The sequence below is a fragment of the Talpa occidentalis genome, unplaced genomic scaffold (assembly GCF_014898055.3).
Source record: "Talpa occidentalis isolate TD23 unplaced genomic scaffold, MPIMG_talOcc4v2.1, whole genome shotgun sequence".
NCBI classification, from domain to species: domain Eukaryota; kingdom Metazoa; phylum Chordata; class Mammalia; order Eulipotyphla; family Talpidae; genus Talpa; species Talpa occidentalis.
Window position 1 is genome coordinate 43,122,906 of NW_026555331.1, and position 17,141 is coordinate 43,140,046.

Sequence of the window (17,141 nt, forward strand, 5' to 3'; positions counted from 1 at the left end):
ACGCTATCTACAATAGAATGGATAAACTAGTATGCCCACTCAGGTGAATACTATATAGCAATGAAAACTAACAACTGGTTACATGCAACAACACTGATAAATCCCAAAGCATAATACTAAACAAATGTATTCAGAGCCACAAGGATATCTGTGTAAGGTTTCCTTCTTTAAATTTAAATAGATAGGGCCTCCCCGGTGGCGCAGCGGTTGAGCGCTGGGTTGCGAAGCTGCCCGCGGCCTCTGCGGCACCGGTTCGATCCCCGGCTGCTCCCCGGCCACCAGAGGAGGGTCCCACATGGCGCTCAGACCTCTCCTGCCGCCCGCTGCTCCCCTCAGCAGTGTACTTCGGTCCTTCTGCCTGCTCTGCTCCCTGCTCTGGCTCTGGTGAATTCTCTCACCCTCCCGCGCTTCTGACTGTACCCAGTGCATGTATAAACAAACAAACAAATAAATTAAAAAAAAAAAAGCCTCTATAAAAAAATAAATAAATAAATAAATTTAAATAGATAAAACTAACTATAATGTTAACCACCATAAGAATTCTTCTTTGGGGGTTCTAGAGGTTGTTCCAAAATATGTTCTAGTCAAACTGCAGTGCTTAATAAATAAAAGGAACAAGGACCTGTTTGTTTATACTTCCCATTCTTTCTCACTTATAAGCTTTCCCATCTGCTTCTCCTCTGTCTATATAGCTAATCCTGCTTGTCTCTAGAACTTGTTTTTTCCAAGCAGTTTTTCTTGGTTGTGTTCCTTTCAGTCTAGGTTTGATATCCTTTTTTAGTGCTCCATGTAATCCTGTGCTTTCCTTCATCCTGACATTTACCTCAATTAATTTTAATGGTCTCTTTCTAGATTTATGATTTTTATCCAAATTTGTACCTGCATTTTGTAGTCCTGTTTTTCTCATGTTTGACCTAGTGTATCTCAAGTTTGAAATTTTCCCTCCCTCTAGTTTACATGTAGGAAATACATACGAAATATTTATGAAATAGAAAATCCGTACTTTAGGTCACAAAATTTATGTGACTCTAAATTGAAAGATAGTTTCTACAACATCAATAAAAATATTTGTTGTGGTTGTCTTTCCAAAGTAGTCATTAAATTTCAAAAATTATCTTACAAATTGTTTTATGCTAAAAGTATGGAGACTCAATAAACACCCTGCTATTAAACTTTACAGAAGGGGAAACTTTGAATCTCTACACATTTTTATTTTAACAATGAACCAGTAGTTTCTCTATGACAGAATTTTAAAAAATATGATATGTCATTTGATTCTGAACAATTTTCTTATGTTTACTGAATATCAAGGATTTATCTAAAAATATTACACTATCCTATATCAAATATTCTTTGTACAGAAAAACAAAATTGTAAGTGTGCCAAAGATGATCATCTTCTAGATTACATTTTAATTTAAATAATGCAAAGTTACTTAATTTTCTTGGCGCATTCAATTATTAAAAAAATCATCCTTTTATCCTTCTATCTGAAATCAGGCACCTGTTGTCCCTACTTTTTAAAAAGCTGCTTTGTTTCACTTTGCTACTCACTGCTATACATTTTGACTGAAAATGATCTGATCTTGTGTTTCACTTGAGAGAGTCACATTTTTTAGAGTATAATTAAATCCAACATGAGATGAAAGAAAAGCATTTCCCTTGAGAAAACATTTAAAAGCCAAGTTTGCTCATTTAAAATATTTTTCTTGTTATTTATCAATGGTGCAGTGTTCTCTGTAGATGCTTGTATTTGACCCACTAGAAATTACCACCATGTTAATGATACATGAATTTGTAAAGACTTCTTTTCAATGCCCTCCAACTCTTTATGAAGGGCTGTCATTTTTTAATGGCTGAGATCCCTTCTCAAGTTACAAGGCCACTTTTATATTTAACTTGCTTCCTCAGGGTATATTATTCTATGTTTCTAAAAACTCAGTATGAATGTCAAAGATGTTATTCAGTGCACAGCGCCATGCATTATGTATGAGCATGCCCATTTACAACTGTTAGACCATGAAAGAGAGAGTCTAACCAGATATGGTTTGATGAAGTCACCAAATATGATTTGTTTGAGATGAGGTTTATGTGATGAGCACAGAAGAGCTGAGGTTAGAAAGCAGAGAAATAATCACAGAAGAATGCTGGAGAGATCATAGCATGTATGAAATCTTATCCTAAACCTGAATTTCTATTTTTTTTTATAACAATCTGTTCTCTAGTGTTTAGTAATCACAGAGATGCCCCTTCCTCCTTTATCAAATTATATTCTGCTGCTCACCTTATATGTCAGTTAGGATCTTTAGGTGTGCACAGTATTTTTATAATCTTAATGTGGTAGAGTTGGCTAGATTATTAGTGAATTTATTCAGCAACTAAAACTTTTTATTGCTAACTTAAATCTACTGAATTACTGATCCTATCATAATTTTAGTCCTATATTTTTAAAACTCCCTTTTACTTACAGAGGGAGATTTAATGTTCCTAGATTCACATTCAATTGTAAACTTTTATTTTAAAAATTCTCTATTGTATATCACCTAGTAATGCGTCAAAATATCAAAATATTCCATGAGCATCCTACTGTTTCCCCATTCTATGGTATAGGCTCTAGTCCCTATTTATTTAGAAGAATTTACTGATTTGTGGAGGACTAAGAATGATAGAGCAGATATTTGAGAAAAAGAAATAGCCAATGCTAAGTTTGGGGGGTTCCAGGTGAGCTCAGAAAACACAAGAATGAAATGTTAGTGTGCTCATTTGCCAGCTGGCCATGACAAATTATAACAGTCTGGGTGATTAAACAACAAAAATTCATTTTCTCACAGTTTTGGAGGCTGAAAGTTTGAGTTTTAGTGCTGGCAGGTTTGTTTATCCTTGAGACCTCTCTGCTTGGTTTGTAGATGACCACATTCTTGCTGTGTCCTTGCATGGCCTTTTCTGTGGCAGAACCCCTGGTGTCTTTGTGAGTACAAATCTCCTCTTTTTATAATAATACCTTTCAGATTGGATTACAGTCACCCATATGACCTCATTTAACCTTAATTGCTTCCTTAAAGGTCCTGCCTCCACATACAATCACATTTTTAAGTACCAGGGGTTAGTACCTCAGCAAATGTACTTGGTGAGAACACAAGTTAGCCTATAAAAATTAGTGTGGAAAGAAAACACTTTGTTAGCATCCTTGAGTATAATCCTAGCTTAAACAAAAAAGTTGAAGGTCTTCCATTCCTGAAATTATGTAGTCTAAGGAAGTATGTGAATTCCCCGGGATTAAAGATGAGCCAATAGGCTGTTGCTTCGGAGATCAATGACTTTTCTGGCTGAGAAGGGCATCTTCAGTTGTCCTCTAGTAAGCAGGCAATTGGGTTCAAAATTCCCCATAAAGTTAGGCAAAACTTAAAATGAAGGGATTCTAGCCTGATTACCAGTTGGTGATCCAGGGGAAAATATGACCATTGATAAAGACATGGACCAAGCATTGTTTAGACACTCACATAACAATGACTATAAAGTTCTCTAGGCAGAAGGGCTGCAGCCATGCAGAAATTTCTGCTTCCAAATCATTGTCAGTCATTTTTCTTTTGCTCTAAATAAAGGCAAACAATTGGCTAGAGAAGGTAACCCATGGCATAACAGAATGATCCAGTAGCAAATGGAACATGAGAGCTGATTGTCCTGTAAGTACATGACTACTTTTTCTTGTGACAGTATACAAAGAATCAGACTTCTACAGTTTGTAAAATGTGTATATTTGGATTAAAAAATAGTCAGAGATAAGATTGTGAAGGAGGAAGACAGGAAATGGATAGAAGCAGTCAGTTAGGAACAGGGTGCCCCAAGCTCCAAATCCATGTATTAGCCTGAGTGAGAAACAATAGCAGACCAGCAGGGTGTCCCTCCAAACAATTCAATTTAAAATGGAATGTTCAGGGCCTCCCTGGTGGCACAGGCAGTTGAGTGCTGCACTCTGAAGCTGTCCGCAGCCTCTGCAGCTTGGGTTAGATCCCGGTCGGCCTGTGAGAATCCCACATGGTGCAGCAGACCTCTCCTGTCTCGCCCGCTGTTCCCCTCAGCAGTTATTTCATCACTCTGCCTGTTCTGTTACCTGCTTTGTCTCTGGTGAATCCTCTTCCACGTATCTGGCCTATAACGCAGTCCTTGTATAAATAAATAAATCTTTAAAAAAATAAAATAAGGGCCTCCCCGGTGGTGCAGCGGTTGAGCGCTGGGTTGCGAGGCTGCCTGCAGCCTCTCCACAGACGGTTCGATCCCCGGCTGCTCCCCGGCCCCGGAGGAGGGTCCCACATGGTGCGCAGACCTCTCCTGCCGCCCGCTGCTCCCCTCAGCAGTGTACTTCGGTCCTTCTGCCTGCTCTGCTCCCTGCTCTGGCTCATTCTCTGGCCCTCCCGCACTTCTGACTGTACCCGGTGCTTGTAAATAAATAAATAAATAAATAAATAAATAAATAAATAAATAAATAAATAGATCTTTTAAGAAATAAATAAATAAATAAAAAATGGAATGTTTAGAACACCAACATAATAGCACAATAGCAATGGACCAAGGTTAGTTTCAGAAAAGCAGACTAGGTAAAGTGGGAAAACTCAATAGGCCTTGGTAGCCTAGGGGACCCCTGCAGGCCTAGCCAATCATCAAGACACAACATGAAGACAACAAACAACCAACACCCTACTCCTTGCCCACTGTAGCTTTATAAACATCTGCTTCTCATCAGCTACCCAACTGGAGAGTTTTCCTGTCCTTCCTCCTACCCATCAATAAGTCTGTTGTTTTTCTGTAACTTTGGTCTCAATGTTGACTTCCTTCTTTGCTGAAGATAAGAACAAAGAAAGAGCCCACCTGGGGTCCTTAGACTCCAGGCCTGCTCACCCAAACCCTAATTGAATTGTATGTCTTGCAAGGTAGCAACAGAAGAAAGCTATCAGGTATTTTCCCAATAAATACTGGCAGGAAAATTTTCATACACCTGAAATGTCTGAAAAACCACTGTACTCTGACATAATTTCCTTTCAAGAGTCTAGAAATTGAGTAACCCACTAGGTAAAGTGATAGCTTCAAGAAGAGATTGAGGGCCTCCCTGGTGGCACAAGGGTTAAGACACAACCTCTGAAGCTATCCGCAGGCACTGCAGCACAAGTTCTATTCCTGGCCAGTCAGGGAGCTACCCACATGGTGCAGCAGACCTCTCCTGCCTTGTCCGCTGTTCCCCTCAGCAGTGTACTTTGGTCAATCTGCCTGTTCTGCTCCCCACTCTGTCTCTGTGAATCCTCTCACCCTCCCACACCTCTGGCCTGTACCCCAGCTCTTGTATGCATAAATAAATCTTTAAAAAAATAAGAGATTGAGATATTTTAAAAAATAGATTATTTATTTACATGAGCAAATTGACTATTCGTTTTTATCTGGTATACATTTTTAAAAAGTTTATTAAAGTATGCATGTTTGTGTGCTATTTAAGGTAGGAAATGCTTTTTACTTTTCCCTGACAGCAGGGTAAATTAAAAAAAAAAAAAGATACATTTATAAAGTTCAGACTGAGAGTTTCAAAGTCTCTACTTTGCAAGACATACCTAACTTTTTACAGAATCTAAATCCTAGTGTTGCTAAAATAGACAATAGTGAAAGATGTAATTTTCTGTGCAAGGGCAGACAAATGTTTCATGTGTCACACTTTAACAGGAGGAGATTGAGCATATACAATACTATTATATAAATATATATTCCTTTTAGTGAGTAATGCATATTTGATGGGTAGCTTTCAGGTAAGGAGAAGACCCAGATAACCTTGATCTCAGAAGAAAACCAAGTACATCCTGAACTTTCCCCCCTTTCTGTCTTGCTTAGGCACTTTCCTTCCAAATGGCACAGATCATAAAAACTGTCAGCAGCATGTACCTGAATAATGCATCAAGAGACTAGAAGTTACTAAAAGGAAAGATAAAAATCCCAAACTGCTGATACAGCAATACCACCTACCATTACTGAAAGTGTCAGCTTATGATAGAGTTTATTGGTAGTTTCTGTTACTTATGTGAAGCAGTTCATAATTCATGAGGAAATATTCTTGCTTATTTATATCACACAGTAAAATGAACTTAATCTGGACCACAGGGCCAGGAACCAATGGGGTTGTTATTATATCAGCTTCATAAGTTTTCACAAATTTAACATGTTTTAGCCTCAGTTTTCTCATCTATAAAATAAGGAAATGGTATTTTCATAGTTGTGCTTTTGTTATTAATTTAATTGTTCTCAATAATATCATTTTCTTATTAAAAGACAAAATCTTTATGGATTTTGGAGCTGACATTTTGATGAGGCTTTAATGTAACAAAAATTATGTTGAAAGGTGAGAAATCTTGTGACTGGAATAGCTTATACTTTGATAGTTTTAAGGACATTTCTATATTATTAGCTAAGAATTGAATAAATTCTGGTGGGTATAAAGGAAGCTTATTTAAGGTGTATAATCTAAATATATAAATTTACATTAGTGTATTATTTTAATACACAGATATGATTAGATGGGATACTCAATAATATTTGCTTATCAGCTCCCAGGAATATGTTAATAAGAATCCAAAGATAAAATCCTCAGCTAAAAAGAAAAGCTGTACAAACTCCTAGAGTCATCTAAGTAAAAATGAATATTATGTTTTCAGAAAAAAATGATAGAGAACTAAATAACTAAATTGTTTTCAACTCTTCTTTGGGGACTGCTCTATAAAATATGAAGACTAGTGTAACTTTAACATACCTGTGATTATTTTTCATTATAGAGCACTGTTTTCATGAGCACCAGACCTGGAAAAATATTTTCCAAATTTATGCAGGGGCATTATATTCTGAGTAGAATTTTAGTCCCCAGAATTCAGGGAATTATGTCTAATTAATAGATTTAAGTAGAATTTATTACTTGACCATCAAATCTCTGGAATATTTACATTTAAGTAAACATTTTTGATTTGTGTTAACAATTAAATTAGAATGAAATCCAATTAAAGTTCAATTAGCAATTTAAAGATTCAGATTTGCAGACTATACAGTGAATTTTAATCTTCTTTCAGTGATTGATGTTCATGTTCAGAATATTAAGCTTTTGCATGTTCCTAATAGCATTTTCATTTTCACATGCAGTGCACATGCTGAGTTAGTCAATGCCTTCTAATAAGTCTTATTCTAATAAAGCAACCTGGAGCTGATAATTGATGTTATTATCAACAAACAAAATAAATCAATCTAAGTGAATCTCCCAATTCTCTTTTCTCTTCACTTAATATAATTATGATAAAATATTCTGATGTGCTCCACAAAGCACTTTCAGTGTGCAAGCTGCTTTTTTCTGACTACATTGAATATTAATAGAAATTTTGTAAAAATAACAAGTTGTTTTTTTACTTAGAGATATATTTTATATAAGAAAGAAAGGATTCAAACAAAAGAATAAACAGACATATTTGAAGGGAAAAATAAAAATTCACTCTCTGTGTTTTTATGCCAAATAACACAAGCCTTATAGGATGCAAGCTTCAAAAACTGTTCTCTAAGCAAAATTCTTCCTAAATGTGATCAACTAATATTGGACTATATTAATATATTGCAACTATGTTTTCAAATAAACCAAACAATGAGCTGATGCACTGATAGATCATATATAAAATATCTGAAATCATGACTGCATCAAAATTCAGACTGTATGAATGTGGATTGTTGTGCAGCATTTTGTGGCCCATGTGTGGAAGCAGAGTGGTGAATGGCATAGGTGTATTTTATGCTATGAAACCTGAAATGCCCATTTTGAGATAGTACCAGGGCTGTGGTGATTCCTTTAGCTTAGGTGCAACAATCAATGTGTGGCATGTAGGATACTCCTGAGAAGTATCTGATATCAAGGCATAAAACAATCTTGCACCCATGTGATAAAACCTATGAGTGCCACTCAAGAGAACAGTGAGGTTCTCAGAAACAGGAAATAAATCAGTGTGACCTCAGGAATTAAATGGGACTGAGGGAGAACTCCAGTACCAGGAGAGCAAATATGAAGTCAGTCTTAGTAAGGTGAGCAAGAGCAGAAACTAAGGTTGAGGGACAAAGGTTTTTAGCTTCAAAGATGGGGTAAAGGAAAACAGAAAAGAAGACCCCTTTTGACAGAGCATCCCACTTCCAAATAATTCTGTAATTGTTAAAAATATCAGGCTTCTGTACTCCCTGAGAGTCTACTCCTTTGGTTAAGCATCCATCCATCCATACTAAATCTTATTATCTATGAATTTGTCATATCCTTCCTTTTTTTTAAGATTTATTTATGTATCCATACAAGAGCTGGGGTGCAGACCAGAGATGTAGGGGGGTGAGAGGATTCACCAGAGACAAAGTGGGGAGCTGAACAGGCAGATTGACTGAAATACACTGCTGACGGGAGCAGCGGGCGAGACAGGAGAGGTCTGCTGCATCATGTGGGTCATCTCCCTGGCTGGGAATCGAACTTGTGCTGCAGTGGCTGTGGATCGCTTCATAGTGCTGCGTCTTAACCCCTTGAGCTGCCACGGAGGCCCCTGTCACATCATTACTTCTATGAAGATTCATAAGATTTCCATGGGAAGATAGGAAAAGCACTACTTAAGTTCTCTTCTCAGAAATTTGGTGGGATCCAGGGATAGAATTTAGAAATATTACATTAAAGAAGAAGCATAAAGATTTTTTTTTCCCCCTGTTCTTTTTTTTTTTTTTTAAGATTTATTTATTTATTTATGTAAGCACTGGGTACAGTCGGAAGCGCAGGAGGGTGAGAGAATTCACCAGAGACAGAGGGGAGAGCAGAGCAGGCAGACCGACGAAATACACTACTGAGGGGAGCAGTGGGCAGCAGGAGAGGTCTGCGCACCATGTGGGACCCTCGCCTGGTGGCCGGGGATCAGACCGGAGCTGCAGAGGCTGCGGGCAGCTTCGCAACCCAGCGCTCAACTGCTGCGCCACTGGGGAGGACCAAGCATAAAGATTTTTGATTTACCTTTCGTTTTGAAATAGTTTGAGTAGAAAATAAAACCAATTTAAGTGATTAAACCTGATACAGGGCATTATATAGCCATTAATTTTATATAGCTATTAATACTGACTTTGATGTTAATTGGTTCACTTGAAATGTTAAAAAAAACCTTAAAATAGAAGTACAAATTTCAAAAAATTAAAATGTAAAGTTACAAATATTAAAAAATTGAATACCAATACCCCAGCTTTTGGAATTTTAAGAATATTTTCTAAATTCACTTTTATATCTCAGAAGTTAAAACTACAGTCTTTTGTGTTTAGAAAATGAGGAAATTTATCACTTTTTATAAGGCATACAGAATTTGGTTAATCATAAATACATTCAAAATGAAACAAGAATATTTGAAATGCATCTACTTAGAATTCAAATCAATATTTGACATCAACCAAAAGATATGCAGATGGCAAATATGCTTAGGAAAATATGTTCCATATCGCTTGTCATCAGAGAAATGCAAATTAAAATGAGATAACTCTACACAACTATTAAAATAGCCAATATTCAGAACACTGAAAACATCAAACTAAGGAGGATATGGAACATGAACTCTCATTCATTGCTGGTAAGAATGCCACTTCGCAAGACAGATAGTTTTTTAACAAAACTAAACATACTCTTATTGTATGATCCTGTAATTGTGTCTTTGGTGTTTACCCAAAGGAGTTTAAAACATATTCCATATGAAAAACTATACAGGAATATCTGTAGCAGATTTATTCATAATGGCCAAAACTTGGAAGCAATCAAGATGCCCTTGGGTGGGTTAATAAATTAATAAACTGTGATACATTCGGGCAATGGACTATGATTCAATGCTAAAAAGAGATGTGCTAGCTAGTAATGAAAAGACTTGGAAAAAACTTAAATGATTATTACTAAATGAAAGAAGTCAATCTCAAAAGACTACACACTGTGTGATTCCAACTATGTAACTTTCTAGAAAAGCAAAACTGTGGATGGAGTAAAATGATCAAAGCTTGTCAAAGGTGAAGGAAGTAGGGGATAAATAGACAGAGCACAGGATTTTTAGGCCAGTGAAAATACTCTGTGTAATGACAGATAAGTCCCATTATCTATTTGCCTAAATGCAGAGAATGTACAATACCAAAGTGAACTTTACTGTAAACTCTGAGTTTGGGTGATTTTTGATGTGTCACTATAGGTTCATTTTTGGTTAAAAAAAGAGAAGTATTGAGCCCCCCCCAATTGGTGTACAGGTTAAGTCTCAGCACTATCACTGCTGAGTCCTGAGTTTGATCCCCAGCCAGGGAGCTGACCCACATGGCACAGCAGACCTCTCCTGTCTCACCCACTGCTCCCTCAGCAGCATATTTCAATAGATCTGCCTGTTCTGCTCCCTACTCTGTCTCTGTTGAATCCTCTCACCCCCCGGCAACTCTGGCCTACACCCCAGTTCTTCTATGCATAACTAAATAAATATTAAAAAAAACAGAAAAGTATCATTGATGAATGATGGAGATAATGGAAGAACTATGCCCGTGTGGGAGCAGAGGTTATAAGGGAAATGATTCTACCTTCCTCTTAATTTTATTTTAAACCTAAAACTGCTCTAAAAAATCTTAAAGACTACAAAGCAAATTATGAAGCCAACTGAAAATACATTTCTTTCTCCCTAAATCTGGTTTTCTTTCCTTCTATAATTCATTTTTCTTTTATAGCTTAGTAGAACTCCCTGAATTTATTTTCTAACATCCAATTTACCTTACTATATATTAAAAAGAGGGCTTCAGAAAATCCATAACACAAAATCACTTCCAAATTTATGAATATAATTACATAGTATATACAAAAGAACTTAACATATATGGATGCAGTGATGGTTGTGGTAAATAACAAAGTAATGACTGCTGTAATTGGAATAAGCTGTCTAATGTTGACCTGTAATTATTTGACCTGAGAATGTGTTATTTTAGTTAAGTTTACAGCATGACTAATTCCTATTGGAGGAAAAAAAATGAGTTGATACACACTGATGAATTTCTCATTTGTGCAATATTAGAAATATTAAGTATGCAGCTAACTGCATGGGGAAAAGGATTAATTATAAAATAGGTTTTGGCTTTATACTTTATAGCTGACTACATATAATACCACTGCAATATTTAAAGTTGTATCTTTCTTGTGCTATTGTTGCTAGAATTTCAGACAGCTATGATTGTGAATTTTTTGTTTAATAATGCAAATTTGACAGTAACAATGGACTGTGCTTACAAAGACTTTTTGTAGAACTCAGAAGACAACACACATAGAAATTCGTAAATAATGCAGATTTTGCAAAATCTTGGAGAGTAAGTAAAATTGCATCAGTCCAATACAATGCAGGTGTCCAGGGCTAGGACGTAGCTTGACATTCTGCTCAACTACTTGTTATAGATGCTATTTTCCTTACAAGTTAATAATTGATGTCCCTAAGGCTTTTTCCTAAAAACAATCCTATGTTTTTCAGGGAGGAATGAAAGGATATTTGTTATGAAAATATCTACAATTAGTGCTAGACCTCATAATGTGTCCCACCTTCATTAAAAAACTTTATAATCATTTCTAATTATCAGGAAAGTTCCTGTCCAGTTTCTTGTTTGCTTAAACCATAAAACTGACATACTCCTAAGATGATAACAATTTAATATGGGGCTAGAGATTTTTATTTCTAATATTTTAGACCTCCTAAGGGAATCTGATTCAAGACATATAGAAAATTAAAAATGAAAAACTGATTGTCTAATGTTTCCAGTGATACAGGAAATGCATCTTCTTTTAAACAAGCCAACATGCCCACAATGAGAAATCCCTAATTTTGAATAAAATATTCTGATGTTGCAGAAAGGATATCTAGCAGATACAATGAATACAAGGGTGACTTGAATCTATAAATATGAATATAATTATATTTTGGAATTTTTAGCCTATATTTGATTTACAATTGGGGAAGTAACACAGATATGCTTGTTAAAAAGAGTAAAATAGGTCAAACACTAAACAATGGGGGGGGGGAAAAACAACCTCTTTGCCACACTCCTGTAGACTCTACTCAGGGGAAAAACAAAGCTTCTTCTTGTCTGAGATCCCTTCCCACATGTGATCTAAGCTTCTCTCTCTCTAACAAGCTGGGAATCAATTGCCTTCATTTCTTTAGAGCTATTCACAGTTTTAAAGTTTCTCAGCTTCATCAATCTTGGCTCCAACAAGCCTTTTGTTTTCATTATTTTTCTTAACGTGGGTTTGAGGAAGAGAATCATCAATATATGATCAATCACTATTTTGTCAGGGAAACCAGAAATCTCACATTGAACATATTACACAGTATAAGTTGCTGGTTTATAATATCTTTCCTATGTATTGAATAAGTGAATATGATTTTACATTTATTCAAATTGAATTTCCCTCAAGAGACCTTTCAAGTTTTTTCTTCTCCAAACTGTTTCACTGTTTTCATATGATGTTACTATTAGGTATTTAGGCTTTCAAAACTATTTTAAATTGAACCATTTATCCCGTAACATTCCCCAGATCATTCTTTTTGTGTTTGTGTGTAATATACTTTTTCAATGGCAATTTCATAATGGCACTCCTATGAAAATTATTCTATTATTTAGTGCAGCTGTCTTCCTCTGCTGGTGATGATTTTAATTTTTCTTGATGTATAACAGAATGAAGAAATAAACCAGCTTCTTTGGAAAAACTGATAACATCTAATATGAAAGAGGTTGACAACACCACTGAAACTTGATTTTTATATTCTCTATTCAGATACATGTAATTATGTTTTTATTTACCATATATTTACCATATATTTATAGTACCTATTATGTGTCAGACATTGTTCTCAGTGTTGTTCACAACAAAACCAGAAATAATCTCTCTAACTGCCTATATCTTTTATTTTAGTGGAAGAGGTTAATGATTAATAAACAGAGATCAATACACAGTGAAAGGGAGAAATGTTTATTTCATTTGTTTTCTTGTCGGTTTAGTGCATGAGTTGGGGGGAGTTAATCAAAAGACAAAAGAACATAACTGCCTAGTTGACCTGGAACATGGAGTAACTGGATGCATCTCATCCTCCTCCTCTGGAAATGTACATTCCCAAAAGCTGCTCTAAAAGAGTACAACCTTGAATATGTGCTATGTTGTGGAGGCCATTTCAGTTGCATACTTAACTAAATATAGCTAAAGTGTCTATAAAACGCTGAGATTTGGCAGGGGCCAAATACTCATCTTTAAGCCTCCTATAACAATGCCTTGTAAGTAAATACCCTTGTTCCTTTACACTTACCATTCTGGAGTCTTTGTCTTCTGTGTTTGGAGGTCAGTTTCAAATTACACCTGAGTTGTGCCCCAGCAGCATGATGTGCCTGTTTATCTGCTGTGTTCATGCTTCTTGTGAGAAGTTGACATTTGAGGAAAAGCCTAATAAAGATGAGGAAGGCAGTTTTGAAACCATCTAGGAAAAGAGATTTCTAGACAGAGAAAAACAAAGGCCAGGAAATAGGTAACACATGATAATTGAGAGCCAAAATATGAGAACAGATTTTTAATAAAGAATAAATATGGTCCTTGGATCCTTGCTTCAAATAACAGGTGACATGTTTTGGTTTAGGTTTAAGAAGAATATATGATTGATTGAATACCGGGATACTTAATTTAGCCATAAGACTGAGGTTACACCAACTGGAACCAATAGAATTAATATTTATAGTCTTTTCACTCTCCATCTTTCTTGTGTGTTTCACTCTGGATGTCAGCATCATTGTCACATGCTAAGTTCCTTTACAGCTCTACCAGCAGAGAGGACTTATCCCTACTAATTTTTTTTCAGATTTTGAAACCACAAAAGAAGTGTATGGATGCGTTTGTATCATTTATGAGTGAATTCAAAAAGGCCTAGATTGAACTGAATTGATAATTAGCTTAGTTAAAACAAATTATTTTGACTCATTAAACAGTGGTTTATTCCACAATTACCAAATGTCTTTAGTATATGTAAATATCATAACTGCAATCTGGTTAATACAGCTTTGTGTAGAGGGGGGTAAGCTTTAAATGGTAATAGGTCTTACAGCACCAATGCTAAAAATAAAGCCTAAGAGCTAGTAACTAGAGGAAGAATGTCACTAGGTACACATTTTTCTATAAATGGTTGAGATTTAGTTGAATCTTAGGGCAGAGTAAACACCATCTCTCCATTTGCAATGGATTCAAATCCTCATGAAGGCATCTCTGAGTACTCAAATGACAGATATAATTAGGTAAAACAGATTTGAAATATGCATATATTTTTAAAAGATTAGAAATTTTAAAAATATGATAAATATTATAAGGGATATCATACCACTATATTCCTTTGTGCATTGCACAAATACTTCTTGACAATACTTACACGAATTAGGCATCAACAACTTTATAATAGCTATGTCAAAAATACATCAATAATCCACCCTAGGGTCAATTTCCTGTCTTCCTTGTCTGATGAATTTCAATTTTGTTCAGGTTTCAGGGATCAACATATTCATGGTTAAACCCCTTGTCCTGAGAGATGAATGTTGGTGTATATACTATGTCTATTCTTTTTGGTTGATCTAGGTATAGGTTTGTCAATCTGCCCTAGATAATGATGTGTTAGTAGAAGTCTACTGGAGAACTGGAAATGTTTTTTTTGTTTGTTTGTTTGTTTGTTTCTTCCCACTATGACAATGGGGGAAGAAATCCCAGACTCAAGTAAGAATGACTGCAATCTTTTTAGTACCATCATAGAAAATAAGAAAAACATCTGTAAGTGGCAGGACAGAAAAATGGAAAGTGCTTAGGAATGGTATTCTAGAGCACTAATCATCCTTTACAAAGAATAATCCTGAATCTCTTACCATTTATAATTAAGTAAAATTAAAAAAAATCTTTATTGCTTAAGACACTTATAATCAGGAATTAAGAAGCAAACTATTGGTGAAGCAGACAATACCTGTCTCCCCTGCAACTTCTCTTAGCAGTGTATTTTAGTAAATCCACCTATTCTGCTCCCCACTCTGTCTCTGGTGAATCTCCTCACTCCCTGCACCTCTGGCCTACATCACAGTTCTGTATGCATAAATAAATAAATCTATTAAAAAAAGAAGCTACCTACTACAGAAGCTCATAACTAACACAATCATGGTATTTATTAAGAAATGTCTAAAAGCCAAATTCAGTGCTAATAGCTTTCTAAGGATTCTCTAATTTTATCTTCTACAATAAAATTATCACCCCATTTTATATATGCAGAAACGGGGATTTATAGAGGTGAAAAAAAAAAAACTGCTGATTATCACATACCAAGTAAGAAGTAGAGTTTTCAAATATAAATAAAGCTACTATAATTCCAAAGTAACTCTGTGTCTGACTCAAGTACCTATTCTAGTTTCCCAAGGTTTTATATAAATATAAATATATATATATGTATATATATATACATATATATATATATTACAGCATACTAAATTTACATTACAAAGTTCTTTGATTCATTTGCTTACATATCAAATATAAAATATGTTGTTGTACTTTGAGAGCTACATTTGGCTAAATAACATATAAAGCCCCACAGATGTGCCCTAGATCTTTATATACTGCACTTTAAAAAATTGCTTAAGGGTCTCCCTGATGGCTCAAGGGGTTAAGTTTCAGCACTAGGAAGCCAAGAGCAGCCACTGCAGCACAAGTTCAATCCCCAGTCAGTGAGCTAACCCACATGGCACAGCACAGCTCTCCTGTCTCACCTGCTGCTCCTCTCAGCAGTGTATTTCAGTCAATCTGCCTGTCCTGCTCCCCACTTTGTCTCTGATGAATCCTCTCACCAACCCCCATACCTTCACCTCTGATCTTGTATCCATAAAAAAATAAAATAAATCTTTAAAGAATATTGCTCAAGATTTTGCTTAACCATTTAACATTTTAATATATTTGCCTCATCTATGTTTTTGTAGATTCTTCAACTGTGTTATTTCTCTTATTATTCCAAACCATTGTCCTTACTGCTTCTGGAGTTATCTTCTGAACCACATTCTGTTCAACTCATTTTAATCTTTAAAATGTTTAAATATTTGCTCATAAAAAATTCAATATTTCACAGCATGGCTTAAGAGGATCTTGTAACACAACTTCAGCTGCCTTCCAATCCCTATTTTCCTGTCTCTGTCTGCGGATGATAGATAGCTACATAGGTAGATATATAAATGATAGATACATAGATATAAATATAGATATGTTACTTGGCCTTGTTTGTATCATCAGTACCTAGCCCAATGTCAGTCATATACTATTTAGTAAATTTTTGTTGAATGAATAAATAAAATCTAAAATCCATCTTAATCTTATTTAGAGAATGCCATTGATTCATAATCCCACCTTAAGCATCAGGAGTGTCAGTTGCTGCACTGCTAAGAGCCAGTTAAAATCCACTATTTCCTCAGAACATGTAGAGATCAGAATCAGGACAATGTAAGAGAATTTCTACGCAAAGCATAAGTAACTGATTTTTCCTCCCTGTGTGATCTGTAAAACGTGACTTTCTGCAGAGTACTATGAAAAACTAAAAGTTATCAATTGCTCGACTTTTGAGAAATCATTATCTCTCAGAAAAAGATAGCTGGGGTAACCTCACTAGTGATCTACACAGTCTCTGTGCTAGTTTCCAGGAATGACTGTAGCCATAATAATGGACTATGGACATGACAGGATTGGAGAGTATAAGCTATTGATTTCATAATACTCTGTCTAATCTCTGAAACTTGCTAGGAAGTGAGTTTTACCAGATTATTAATATTGTTTATCAAAATTGATGGTCTGATTCATTTTAGTTATTATATCTGGTCATATAGTCTGCATCTTCAGTAGATGGTCCCTCAGTAACTTGAACCTTGGCTCATATCGCATGCAATTATCTGAGTGACCTATATTATCTGGCAACAAAAAACAAGTTTGACCAAGAATCTCAGAAACTATACCAAGATAATCCAAAATTTACTAGTGTTTGTCTTATGCTTTGTTGCTCTTGTTGCAAACCCTATATAAAA